The sequence below is a fragment of the Oryctolagus cuniculus genome, chromosome 1 (genome assembly GCF_051225735.1).
Source record: "Oryctolagus cuniculus isolate XC-2025 breed Fujian yellow rabbit chromosome 1, ASM5122573v1, whole genome shotgun sequence".
In the NCBI taxonomy this organism is placed as follows: Eukaryota; Metazoa; Chordata; class Mammalia; order Lagomorpha; family Leporidae; genus Oryctolagus; species Oryctolagus cuniculus.
In genome coordinates, this window is record NC_142867.1 from 174710117 (window position 1) to 174725218 (window position 15102).

A 15102-nucleotide genomic window follows, 5' to 3' on the forward strand; every position below is an offset into this window, starting at 1 on the left:
CCAATTTCTATTTTTGTGGATCACATTGATGAACAATTATGAGCTCATACCCAGGCATGATGCAGTTCTTATTTCCAAATTCTCATTGGGTTGATGTTCTCTATAGGATCCTGTATATGCCACAAGTGTCCCATGCTTTTCTACCTGAAATTCAATAATTATTTTCCCTCACAGTTAAGTCTTTTGCAGCGCTCATTTATTTTCAGTTATCCCAGTTTTTAGCTTTAATTCCCGGTATTGGAATCCAGAGCCTCCCCACCCTACATATGGGTCATATTGTTTTCAAAGTGTGATGTGAAGGTTCTTAGGGTCTCTGAAACTCAATCAGAGGGTCAGCAGAATTGAAATTATGTGCACTAACTCATTCTCTCTTGAGTGCTTGTTAAGTTTTCTTCATAAGAGGCAATATAAATTTATTTAATTGTTTGCAAATATTTCTTTAAGAACTTACTATTGAGAATTATTGAATGGCTTGCTAAGAACTGCATATTAACTTTGGGAAAGTATGGTGAACTAGAGTGGTTATAACCACTTTTTTATGGCTTACATTTTTTTTTAATTTTTTATTTAGTAAATATAAATTTTCAAAGTACAGTTAATGGATTAAAATGGCTTCCCCCCAGCCCCATAATTTCCCTCCCACTCACACCCCTCCCATCTCCCACTCCCTCTCCCATATCATTCACATCAAGATTCATTTTCAATTCTCTTTATATACAGAAGATCAATTCAGTATATATTAAGTAAAGATTTCATCAGTTTGCACCCACACAGAAACACAAAGTGTAAAATACTGTTTCAGTACTAGTTATAGCATCACTTCACATTGGACAACACACTAAGGACAGATCCCACATGAGTAGTAAGTACACAGTGACTCCTGTTGTTGACTTAACAATTTGACACTCTTGTTTATGGCATCAGTAATCTCCCTCAGCTCTAGTCATGAGTTGCCAAGGCTATGGAAGCCTTTTGAGTTCGCCGACTTCGATCTTATTCCGACAGGGTCATAGTCAAAGTGGAAGCTCTCTCCTCCCTTCAGAGAAAGGTACCTCCTTCTTTGATGGCCCCGTTCTTTCCACTGGGATCTCACTAGCAGAGATTTTCCATTTAGGTCTTCCTTTTTTTTTCCCAGGGTGTCTTGGCTTTCCATGCCTAAAATACTCTCATGGGCTCTTCAGCCATATCCGAATGCCTTAAGGGCTGATTCTGAGCCCTGAGTGCTATTTAGGACATCTGCCATTCTATGAGTTTACTGTGTATCCCGATTCCCATGTTGGATCATTCTCTCCCTTTTTGATTCTATCAGCTAGTATTAGCAGACACTAGACTTGTTTGTGTGATCCCTTTGACTCTTAGGGCTTACATTTTAATTATAGAGAGAAAATAAATTGAAATCAGCCATTACAACCACCCAAATATGGTAAGGATTATTATCAAAATTTGTGGGAACTATTCTCCCACAAATGACAGTTACTAGCCTTCATTGACAGTTTTTAGTTTCATCTAAAAAGAAATAAAGCAATAAGGGGGCTGAAGGGCTTTGTGCCAACATTTAAAATACCTGCATCCCATTTCAGCATGCCTGGTTCAACTTGCTATTCTGCTTCTTAGCCATTTTCCTGTGAATTCATAATTGGAGGCAGCAAGTGATGGCTCAAGTACTTGGGTCCCCGCCACCCATGTGGCAGACCCAGATTGAGTTCCTGGCTCCTGGTTTCATTCTCACTCAGTCTGACTATTGGCAGGCATTTGTAGAACGGACCAATGGATTTCTCTCTTTTTGTCTGTGTACTTGTATCTCTCTCTCTCTCTCTCTCTCTCTCTTTCTCTCCCTCTCTCTATGTGTCACTCTGCTTTTCAAATAAATAAATAAATATTTAAAAATAAAATAAAAGGAAACGGTGCTAATTCTAAAACCCTGAAACACTGTAGCTAATTTTAAACACAAAGCTAAGAGTTTTTTGAGGGAGATAAGAATAATTTTATGCATACTTTGATAGAGATTTTACTGGCTATAGGGGAATAGATATAATTTATATATACAGACAGATGATGGAACCTGAAGAACAGTAAGCAGCTGGGGTCTCAGGGAGGGGCAGGCCAAGCTACAAAAACAAATTTATGAAAGTGGTAATATGCCAGGATGTTTTATACAACTATGACCGGAAATCTGAAATTTTAGCCCCCCTCTTCATTTTGTTTTTCACCATGGGTAAAAATGATGTGCTGTCCTCTGATATAGAAGAACAAAGTTACCAAAATGGAAAAGAAAATGCCTATATACTACATGAGGTTAGAGGGTAATGACAGGGCAATCATAAAAAAAGAAATTAGTTCCTAAGTAGATAAGAAATGTCTGCATTATTTTACCATATTTTATAATAAATAGTGGGATGTTATCTTGTATTAACTAAATAGTGTTTTTACACAATCATTATACTGTCTAAAGAAAATATAAAACAAATTGGTTGAAAATGCCACAAAGGAAGCTACCTTTAAATATCAGGGGTATCTTCTGAAACTTTTATTTATTTTGTTACTTCTTGTTCCACCCCAAGAAGATTAAATCCTGGATCAATTTAGAAATGGGAAGCAGCATCATTTATCTGACTTCTTCAGCTAAAACTGCAATCTATATAGTCTCATGGGTAAAATGAAAATGAGTTGTCTCAGATCAGTCAGCATTCAACATCAGAAAAATAAGCTTCTTTAAGAAAGAATAAGCTCAACTGTTGTGAAGAAGTATAATTGCTTTGAAATGATGCTCCAAGTGAAGTTACAGTTGTATAAACGTGAATATAAGGACTACTGGGAAATCAGCTGGATTTTCAAGAAACTTAAAATTGCTCTTGTAAGAAAACAGTATTGATAAAGATTTATTTTGGTCAATTTTGATGAACATCAAGATTCTATTTGATTTTTTTTTTTCAGAATAGCAGAGGATATTGATTTAATTTGCATCAAGAGAAACAGATTCCTATTTAAGACTCAAAATGAAAAATAAATGTATATTTCTTATTTTTAATATTTATTTTATTATTTGCAGTAATTATGAACATATTTCCATTTAAATTAAATTATAATAACAAGACAAAAGAGAATAAAGTATTTATTTCTGAAATATGGATGAAGAATCTTTGAAATTGAATAATGATAGTCTAAGAGTGAAATAAAATTCTAAACTGAGCATATTTACTTTCAAAACTTTTTCAAATATCTTTTAAATAATACAAACAATGGAGGCCCTTGCTGTGGCATAGCAGATAAGGTCTCTGCCTGTGGCACTGGCATCCCAAATGGGCACTGGTTCCAGTAGTTGTTTTTACTTCCACTTCTCTCGCTCAGATTTTTTTTTCATTCTTTCCATAGATTGCTTGATAAATGCAAATTTCTGTAGTCAGATTTCTTACATTTGAATAGCATACAAAATGCATGATGTAAATCAAACTAGCAAATGTTCTGTGTCTTAAGTTTCACAATTTGCAAGGGATCAAGAATACTAGCTCCATGCAAAGACCAGCTTAAGTCTATGACTTCAATATCATGCACAACTAGACTCCTTTATTTTAAACTATGACAAACATTTATTTCTTCAAAACTCTACGATTCTAATCAGTCTTCAATCTTGTATCTGTAACACCTGACTTCTTGTCTTATTCTCTGTGTTTTTATAGGTACTCAGTGCAGTTTTCATCATTGATGAATTCTTGTGCTTTGTGTGTTTAGTAGGCAGTGACTATCTTAAAATTTTCAGGGGCTGGCGCTGTGGAGTAACGGGTAAATCTGCCACCTGCAGTGCCAACATCCCATGTGGGTGCTGGTTTGAGTCCCAGCTGCTGGAGAAGTAGAATTGGGAGCAAATACTCACCTTTTTCAGTAGCACTAAGTCCTACCCAACAACTGAAAATAGTTCTCAAAGTACAGGGTTAACTATAGTAACATTATCCATACATAATTCCAAGAACATGAAAAATTATGTTCTTAATATTATTATTATTTTTGATAGTACTTATTTCTCAATGATTTTAACAAATGCATTTTCAAATTGGGTTATGCCTCTTGACACATTATTAGAACAAAGAGCACAAGTGATAATTTTTTTTTTTTTTTTTTTTTTTGACGGCAGAATGGACAGTGAGAGAGAGACAGAGAGCAAGGTCTTCCTTTTGCCATTGGTTCACCTTCCAATGGCCACCACAGCCGACGTGCTATGGCTGGCGCACCACGCTGATCCAATGGCAGAAGCCAGGTACTTTTCCTGGTCTCCCATGGGGTGCAGGGCCCAAGCACTTGGGCCATCTTCCACTGCACTCCCTGGCCACAGCAGAGAGCTAGCCTGGAAGAGGGGCAACCGGGACAGAATGCGGCGCCCCGACCGGGACTAGAACCTGGTGTGCCGGCACCGCAAGGTAGAGGATTAGCCTAGTGAGCCGCGGCGCCGGCCCACAAGTGATAATTATTAATTATCACTTCCATAGATTATAATTATAAGTAGCATTTTTCAAATACAATAGCACAATGTCATGTAAACTGATATGATTAAGTTATCAGGTTTCAAATTATATGCTTGATTTTTAGACTACTGAAATGAAATTACGTACTTAAATCTTTTTTTATATTCCTTACAATTCTGCCAAGAAATCTCTTTGACAAAAAGAAAAAAAAATTGAATTGGGAGGATATAGAAAAATAATATTTTATTATAGATGAGTCAATTTAAATTTATTAAGCAAAACATAGGATTTTTTTCTTTTAATTGATTCTTAGACATAACTAAAGGAAATGTTTTAACACTACATAAAGTTTTCACATATGGAATAACTAACTTGAAAAATTAAATAAATTTTATCACTATCTCTATGGGACCAATACTGTGGTATAATAAGCTAAGCTTCCGCCTGCAGCTCTGCTTTCCCATATGGGTGACTGTTGCTCCCCCTCTTTGTGGAGGAACGACACAAGACCCTGCCCAGGCTTCATATCCAAGTCACGGCACCATTATGTCGCTCCCCCTCTTCGCGGAGGAACGACACAGGACCCTGTGCTGTTCTTTTGTCTGCTCGGCCCTCCCCGGGTTTGCTGCTGGTTCTTCCCGGGTTGGCTACCGTCCCTTCCACCTCTGTGGAAGGGCGGTTCCCCCTGGCCACTTTCCCCACTTCCGCGGGGGAGTGGCACACCGCCGGCCAGCTCTCTCGGGGGCTGCACAGGTGTTCCTTCAGATAGATGTTTCTGGTGCATGTTGCCTCTCTCCTCCTTTATAGTCCTCTTCCACCAATCCCAACTCTGCTACCCACACGCCGAGTACGCTGCTCTCCTCCAATCAGGAGCAGGTCCTGCTGTTTATTGGTTGAACTGGAGGCAGCTGTGTAGAAGCTGTTTCCTCCTCTCCCAGCGCCATATTGTGGGAGAGCAGATGCATAGAATAAGTCTTAATTCCAGTAACTTAGTCTAGTCCGAGTTGCTCCCAGTTGCTCCCCACAGGTGACTACTGTTCTAATCCCAGCTATTCCTCTGATCCAGTTCTTTTCTATGGCCTGGGAAAGCAGAGAAAAATGTTCCAAGTGCTCAGGCTCCTGCACCTGCAAGGGAGACCAGGAAAAAGCTCCTGGTTTCTGCCTTCAAATCGGCTCAGCTCTGGCTGTTGTGGACATTTGGAAAGTACACCAGCAGATGAAAGACTTTTCTCCTGTCTCTCCTTCTCTCTATCTGTAATCCACCTCTCAAATAAATAAATAAATAAAACATAGAAAAACAAATATATCTAACATCTGGTTTTCATTCAAAATCCATGATCAATTTTCATAGTTTTTATTTTTTTATTTATTTTTTAAATAGCCACTTTATGTGATATTGAAATAATAAATATTCAATAAGCTGAATTACATCCCATCATACATTAGTCAGCTTTTCATTACAATATCTGAAACAGATTAACATTATAAAGAAAGATTACTTAACTTACAGCTTTGAAGGTTCAAGGACATAGTTCAGCATTGTATTAGTTCTAGTGAGAGTTTTATTGCTGTATCACATTGTGGTTAGTGTCAGTGGCAGGAGCACAAGAGGGAACAAGGAACCACATCTTGAAACAGGAAGCCAAAGAGAGTCTGGGAGGGCTCAGGGTCAGGGTTAGGCTGTTATAACAATCCTCTCTGGAGATCTAATCAAGGTCTCACAAGAATTTTTTTAACCTTAGTTGACCTAAGGACCTCCCACTGAGACCCATCTCTCACAGGTTATAACAACTCTCACATTTCTTTTTTCTTTTTTTTTTTTTCCTAAGTTTTTTTATTTACTTAAAAGTCAGAGTTGTACAGAGAGAGGAGAGAGAGAGAAAGAGCAGTCTTCCATCCACTGGTTCACTCCCCGATTGGCCACAATGGTCAGAGCTGTGCTGATCAGAAGCCAGGAGCTTCTTCCAGATCTCCCATACAGGTGCAGGTGCCCAAGGACTTGGGCCATCTTCTACTGCTTTCCCAGGCCATAGCAGAGAGCTGAATCGGAAGTGGAGTAGCTGGGTCTCTAACCGGCGACTATATCAGATGCTGACACTTCAGGCCAGGGTGTTAACCTGCTGCACCATAGCACTGGCCCCCTCACATTTCTAACACGGGGGATTAAGCTACTAACACATGAACTCTTAGGGGACAAATCCCAAACAACCTACAGCATTTCTCCTTGCCCTCTCACAATAAAAAACAGAGAGACACTATATAACTGTGTCCTTTAATTAGCCAAATTCTATCTAATACGTGGTGAAGGAGAAATAATGAGTGTTGGGTAATACTAATTGATATAAAACAAATGCATTTTTGTAAGCATGGAAGAAATAGAGAAAACTTTCTTATGGTTATCAATTTATCAAGTGTTACACAGAAATATGTACTTGGAAGAATATTCTTCCATTGTCACATTTAATTAGCAGTAAAATTTATCCAAAGCTTTGTTTTCAGAAATGGCCACATTAGTTTATTTCTCTAAACCAGATCATAATTATGAGGTTTATTTATACTTGACTAAGAAGCCTCAAGAATCTACACTTATGCAGGGCAATGGAGGGTAACAGAGATGAAGGTACAATCTTTATCTTCAAACCTCATAACTTAATTTATCAAAGACCATTTAAAAATTAATAGCTATTGCTTTTAAAATGTCTATAATTAATCATATATGGGATGGTAATATTCTTAAAAATATCTTTTTCCTTTTTCTCAAACATACTTCATTCTTATGCTAAATAGATACTTAAACCAGGAGAAAAAGCTGAAACATCAGGTGATAGTGTCCCAACATTTCCTTTAGGAATTTGCTTCCTGAGATATGTAACTGGTACTAATTGCTAAAATGTAATAATTTTTAACTTAATTTCAAAAAATTTGTACTTTGCATAATTTTCTTACCCTTGGTACTGACCTTGAAACAAGTCCTCAAAACTCCTTTAAAAATACGATCTTTCATAAAGATTATTTTGTCAAAAAATTATCTTTCAGCTTAGTTGATTTTATGTAACCAAGATCTAAGAGCTAATTGGCTAAAGATAAAAAAAAATCCAGTCTTATTTCCTTTAAAATACAGTGGCATAAATTAATATTATTAAAATAAATCAATTTGAATCATGACATCTGCTCTAAATAATGAATATATCCATTTGTATTTATATTTTTCAGCCAAGATTAAGTCCTCATGGTAAATAAAATGCTATAATATTTAATAACAAGAATATCTGAAGTGTTGGAAACAAGAACGCACAAAATGTTGCTACATGATATGCAATTTTTACACTGATGTGCCTATTTAAGGCTCACAATTTGGGGTTGACATATACAGTGGGTTAAGCAGCCACCAGCAATGCTGGCATCCAACAAGGGCAACAGTTCAAATACTGTTTGCTCTACAACCAAACCTGTTCCTTGCTAATTGCATCTGAGAAAGCAGTGAAAGATTGCTCAAGTTCTTGGACCCCTTTACCCATGTGAGAGACTTTGTCAGAGTTTCAGGCTTTTGCCTTTGCCCTGATCCTATCCAGGCCATTGTGGCTATTTGTGGAGTGATAAGGTATGTGGAAGATCCCTTTTTCTCTGTCTCCGTGTTTCTCTGTAACTGTGCCTTTCAAATAAATACATATTTTTAAAGATGTTGACTGACTGGATGAGCATTGACAATCATATACCCATCAAACCATAACAAAATTGAAATACAGAATATTTAACTAATCCATAAATGTTGCTTTTACCCTATGTGGTGGATCATTTCCAGCAAATTTTGTCTTATTATATTATATGTTATATTAGAATCAATAATATGGACTTCTAAATATTGATTATAATTTATCTGAGAAAAAGAGAGATAATGTGTGTGTGTGTGTGTGTGTGTGTGTGGAGAGAGAATGAGAGAGAGAGAGAGCAGGAGAGAGAGAGAATTGATCTTCCATCCCCTGGTTCACACCCCAGGCAGAAGTGATAGGTAACTAACTCCAACTGGGTCTCCCATATGGGTGTCAGAGACCCAACAAACTTGAGCTATCATCAGCTGCCCTGCAGAGTGCTCATTAGCAAAAAGTTGAATAGGAAGTGGAGAGCCAGTACCGTGGCTCAATAGGCTAATCCTCCGCCTTGCGGCGCCGGCACACTGGGTTCTAGTCCCGGTCGGGGCGCCAGATTCTGTCCCGGTTGCCCCTCTTCCAGGCCAGCTCTCTGCTATGGCCCGGGAGTGCAGTGGAGGATGGCAAAAGTCCTTGGGCCCTGCACCCCATGGGAGACCAGGAGGAAGCACCTGGCTCCTGGCTTCTGATCAGCACTGTGCGCCGGCCGCAGCGGCCATTGGAAGGTGAACCAATGGCAAAAGGAAGACCTTTCTCTCTGTCTCTCTCTCTCACTGTCCACTCTGCCTGTAAAAAAAAAATAAAAATAAAAAATAAAAGGAAATGGAGAAGCAGGGACTAGAACCAGATACTCCAATATGGGATGTTGGATTCCCAAGAGGTGACAAAGAATCTGTCAAATGCCTGCCCGTATGTATTAATTTTAATTTCTTAGAACTCCATATAAATTCTAAATAGCTTTGGCATCTGGCTTCATTCACTAAAAATAAGAATTCTGAGTACTATTATCATTGTGGCAAGATTTGGTAGTTCTTGTTTAATATTGATTAACACTATTGTATGGAGATATTAGCACTTACTATTTCATTCTTTCATTGAGAAACATTGTAGTTGTTTATTTTTTTGGCTATTGAAAAATAAAGGTGCTGTGTACATTTAAAAATTCTTCATACATAGCATTGTGACTTCACATCTCTTGGTAAAGACTAAGATCTTACTCTTTTATATTTTGAAATTTACAGAAAATTCCAATATTATCCAAAGTAGTTGAATCATTTAAAATTGTTTCTAGATGGGTATGAAAGTTATAATTCATCTTTATTTTATCCAACATCTTTTTGTGTACTTGTATGACATGTCCATAATTCTGCCTCTTTTATTGTCTTTTATCTTCTTGTTACTGAGTTGTAAGAGTTTATTATGTATTATATTCAGAGGCAAGATGGCGGGATAGGAAAGGAGCACACTGATAGTCTGGGGAGAGACAGTTTAATAAAAGTGGAGATACTGCAGGTTCAAGGAAGAGTAGGGGAGGAAACAGCAGAAGAAACTCTTCCAGAATGCGTGATTCACAGTGGACCTGCGTGGAGAGCGTGGGAGCCCACAGTTCGGGGCACCAGCAGCAGACTCAACACACCAGTGCTGGAATGCGAGGTGAGCCGAACCTCAATAGCCCGAGACACCAGCAGGCAAGCAGAGAGAGGAGACTAGAGGGAATGACCCCCGGGCGGGGGGAGGGAAGTTCACCAGGCTAACTGGAAGAGAAAGAGAGAGAGAAAAAAAAGGTGACTGGTACAGACACAGGTTTCTCTCTCTCGGCACACCTCTCAAGGGCGAGCAAGACAAAGAGCAGGCGCCATCTTGGACATACGTCATAAGCAGAGCGACCTCAGGTCTGCACCGGCCCTGAGCCTAGCAGAAAAACCTGACTCTGGGCGGGGCGAATTAACAGGAGATTAGGACCTAGTAAATTTGTGGTGCTACTGAACTGAGACTGTGAAAAAAGAGATGGTGGGGGAGAGAACTCACAGAATTCACGTGAGTACTCTCCAGAGACGCTACAATTCCATAACTTTGGCAACCCAGTGGGAGACTGAAGGAGAATCTGAGCCCACTCTGAGGGCAGAACAGATTCCCTGTGGGGTTCTTGGGAAAGAGCTTCTGATCTCTGGCTCCTGTGGGTATATCATTTACCTTCTAACTACCTCCAACTTCGTTCAGCTGTGTGGAATTACTTCCCTTTTGAATCAAAAAAAAAAAAAAAAAAAAAAAAGAAAGAGAGAGAGAGAGAGAGAGAGAGAGATCTACCATGCCTAACCTGGGAGTGTCACCTTTGGCACACCAAACAGAGCTCTCAGGCCACACCCATCTCAAGCCTCTAAGGCTCCTTCAAAAATAGACAGTCCACTTAATCTAGAGTCATAGTATAACAAGAAAAAGCACCACAGTGAAGAAACCAAATACCTCCAATATGCCAAATAACAAACGCAATAACCGAGGTAATAAAAACAAGCAAGTCACTATGACGCCCCCAAATGAAAAAGACACCTCAATTCAAGATTATGAAGATGATGAGATAGAAGAAATGCAAGAAGCAGATCTCAAAAAATTGATAAGAACATTAAGAAGTTCTTAAAAACAAATTCTTGAACTACAGAAATCCTTAATGGACAAGATAGAAAATCTCTCTCATGAAAATGAAATATTAAGGAGAAATCAAAATGAAATGAAACAACTAGTACAACAGGAAACTGTGATAGTGACGAGAAATCATAATGAAGTGAAGAATTCAATAGATCAAATGAAAAACACAATAGAGAGCCTTACAAACAGAATGGGTGAAGCAGAAGAGAGAATATCGGACTTAGAAGACAGAGAACAGGAAAGGATACAGTCAGACCAAAGAAAAGAAGAGGAAATTAGAAATCTAAAAAATATTGTCGGGAAACTTCAGGATACTATTAAAAAACCCAACATTCGGGTTCTAGGAGTTCCTGAAGGCATGGAGAGGGAGAAAGGATTAGAAGGCCTTTTTAGTGAGATATTAGCAGAAAATTTCCCAGGTTTGGAGAAGGACAGAGTACAGGAAGCTCACAGAACCCCTAATAAACACGACCAAAAGAGATCCTCACCACGACACGTTGTAATTAAATTCTCCACAGTGAAACATAAAGAAAAGATCCTAAAATGTGCAAGAGAGAAACGTCAGATTACTCTCAGAGGATCTCCAATCAGACTCACAGTTGACTTCTCAACAGAAACCCTACAAGCTAGGAGGGAATGGCGAGATATAGCCCAGGTACTAAGAGAGGAAAACTGCCAGCCCAGAATATTATATCCTGCAAAGCTCTCATTTGTGAATGAAGGTGAAATAAAGACTTTTCATAGCAAACAGAAATTGAAAGAATTTGTCGCCACTCGTCCAGCCCTGCAAAAGATGCATAAAGATGTGTTACACACAGAAACACGGTCATAAATATGAAAGAAGGTAAAGGAAGGAAACCTCACAGCAAAAGATCACAGGGAATTCAAAGCATATATTAGAACTTATCTTTGGCAAATGGCAGGGCAAAGTTACCACTTATCAATAGTCACATTGAACGTTAATGGCCTGGACTGTCCAGTTAAAAGACACAGATTGGCTGATTCGCTTAAGGAACAAAACCCAACTATTTGCTGCTTACAAGAAACACATCTTTCCAACAAAGATCCATACAGACTGAAAGTGAAAGGCTGGAAAAAGGTATACCATGCCAACAGAAATGAAAAAACAGTGGGCGTAGCCATCTTAATATCGGACAACATAAACTTTACCACAAAAAGTGTTAAGAGAGACAAAGAGGGACACTATATAATGATTAAGGGATCAATTCAACAGGAAGATATAACAATTATCAATGTATATGCACCTAACTACAGGGCACCAGTTTATCTAAAAGATTTGTTAAGGGACTTAAAGGGAGACTTAGACCCCAATACAATAGTACTGCGGGACTTCAATACTCCACTCTCAGAAATAGACAGATCAACAGGACAGAAGATCAACAAGGATACAGTAGATTTAAACAACACTATAGCCCAAATGGATCTAACAGATATCTACAGAATTTTGAATCCTACAGCTAAAGATTTTACATTCTTCTCAGCAGTACATGGAACCTTCTCTAGGATTGACCACATACTAGGCCATAAAGCAAGTCTCAGCAAATTCAAAAGAATTAGAATCATACCATGCAGCTTCTCAGACCATAAAGGAATGAAGTTGGAAATTAGCAACTCAGGAATCCCTAGAGCATACGCAAACACATGGAGATTGAACAACATGCTCCTGAATGAACAATGGGTCATAGAAGAAATTAAACGAGAAATCAAAAATGTTCTGGAAGTAAATGAGGATAACAGCACAACATACCAAAACTTATGGGACGCAGCAAAAGCAGTGTTAAGAGGAAAGTTTATATCAATAGGTGTCTACATCAAGAAATTGGAAAGGCACCAAAGAGATGAGCTTTCAATTCACCTCAAGGATCTAGAAAACCTACAGCAAACCAGACTCAAATCTAGTAGGAGAAGAGAAATAATTAAAATCAGAGAAGAAATCAACAGGATTGAATCGAAAGAAAATTACAAAAAATCAGCCAAATGAGGAGCTGGTTTTTTGAAAAAATAAACAAAATTGATACCCCATTGGCCCAACTAAGTAAAAAAAAAGAAGAGAAAAGACCCAAATCAATAAAATCAGATGAAAAAGGAAACGTAACAACAAACACCACAGAAATAAAAAAGAATCATCAGAAATTATTACAAGGACTTCTATGCCAGCAAACAGGGAAACCTATCAGAAATGGATAGACTCCTGGACACATGCAACCTACCTAAATTGAACCAGGAAGACATCGAAAACCTAAACAGACCCATAACTGAGACAGAAATTGAAACAGTAATAAAGGCCCTCCCAACAAAGAAAAGCCCAGGACCAGATGGATTCACTGCTGAATTCTACCAGACATTTAAAGAAGAACTAACTCCAATTCTTCTCAAACTATTCAGAACAATCGAAGAAGAGGGAATCCTCCCAAATTCTTTCTATGAAGCCAGCATCACCCTAATTCCTAAGCCGGAAAAAGATGCAGCATTGAAAGAGAATTACAGACCAATATCCCTGATGAACATAGATGCAAAAATCCTCAATAAAATTCTCGCCAATAGAATGCAACAACACATCAGAAAGATCATCCATCCAGACCAAGTGGGATTTATCCCTGGTATGCAGGGATGGTTTAATGTGTGCAAGACAATCAATGTGATACACCACATTAACAGACTGCAGAAGAAAAACCATATGATTATCTCAATAGATGCCGAGAAAGCATTTGATAAAATTCAACACCCATTCATGATGAAAACTCTAAGCACATGGGGTTTGGAAGGAACATCCCTCAATGCAATCAAAGCATTCTATGAAAAACCCACGGCCAACATCCTATTGAATGGGGAAAAGTTGGACGCATTTCCACTGAGATCTGGTACCAGACAGGGATGCCCACTCTCACCACTGCTATTCAATATAGTTCTGGAAGTTCTAGCCAGAGCCATCAGACAAGAAAAAGAAATTAAAGGGATACAAATTGGGAAGGAAGAACTCAAACTATCCCTCTTTGCAGATGATATGATTCTTTATTTAGGGGACCCAAAGAACTCTACTAAGAGACTATTGGAACTCATAGAAGATTTTGGCAAAGTAGCAGGGTATAAAATCAATGCACAAAAATCAACAGCCTTTGTATACACAGGCAATGCCATGGCTGAGGAAGAGCTTCTAAGATCAATCCCATTCACAATAGCTACAAAAACAATCAAATACCTTGGAATAAACTTAACCAAGGATGTTAAAGATCTCTATGATGAGAATTACAAAACTTTAAAGAAAGAAATAGAAGAGGATACCAAAAAATAGAAAAATCTTCCATGCTCATGGATTGGAAGAATCAATATCATCAAAATGTCCATTCTCCCAAAAGCAATTTATAGATTCAATGCAATACCAATCAAGATACCGAAGACCTTCTTCTCAGATCTGGAAAAAATTGTGCTGAAATTTATATGGAGACATAGGAGACCTCAAATAGCTAAAGCAATCTTGTACAACAAAAACAAAGCAGGAGGCATCACAATACCAGATTTCAGGACATACTACAGGGCAGTTGTAATCCTAACAGCATGGTACTGGTACAGAAACAGATGGATAGACCAATGGAACAGAATTGAAACACCAGAAATCAATCCAAACATCTACAGCCAACTCATATTTGATCAAGGATCCAAAACTAATCCCTGGAGTAAGGACGGTCTATTCAATACACAATTCTTTTTAAGTGCTGAAACTTAACTGAAAAGTGATCGCTGTTAAATATAAGAGTTGGAATAAGAGAGGGAAGAGATGTGCAATTCGGGACATGCTCAAGCTGACTTACCTCAAACGGTAGAATTAGAAACAGACCAGGGGATTCTAATTCAATCCCATCGAGGTGGTATGTACCAATGCCATCTCAGTAGTCGCAGTGATCATTTTCTGTTCACAACTGATCGTAATGATAGGACTAAGAACCAAAGGGATCACATAAACAAGACTAGTGTCTGCAAATACTAGCTGATAGAATCAAAAAGGGAGAGAATGATCCAACATGGGAAGTGAGATACACAGCTGACCCATAGAATGGCAAATGTCCTAACAGCACTCTGGCCTCATAATCAGCCCTTAAGGCATGCGGATCCGGCTGAAATGCCCATGAGAGTATTTCAGGCATGGAAAGCCAAGACACTCTGGGAAAAAAAAAAAAAAAAAAGAACACCTAAATGAAAGATCTCTGCGAGTGAGATCCCAGTGGAAAGAATGGGTCATCAAAGAAGGAGGTACCTTTCTCTGAAGGGAGGAGAGAACTTCCACTTTGAATATGACCTTGTCTAAATATGATCAGAGTCGGCGAACTCAGGGGGCT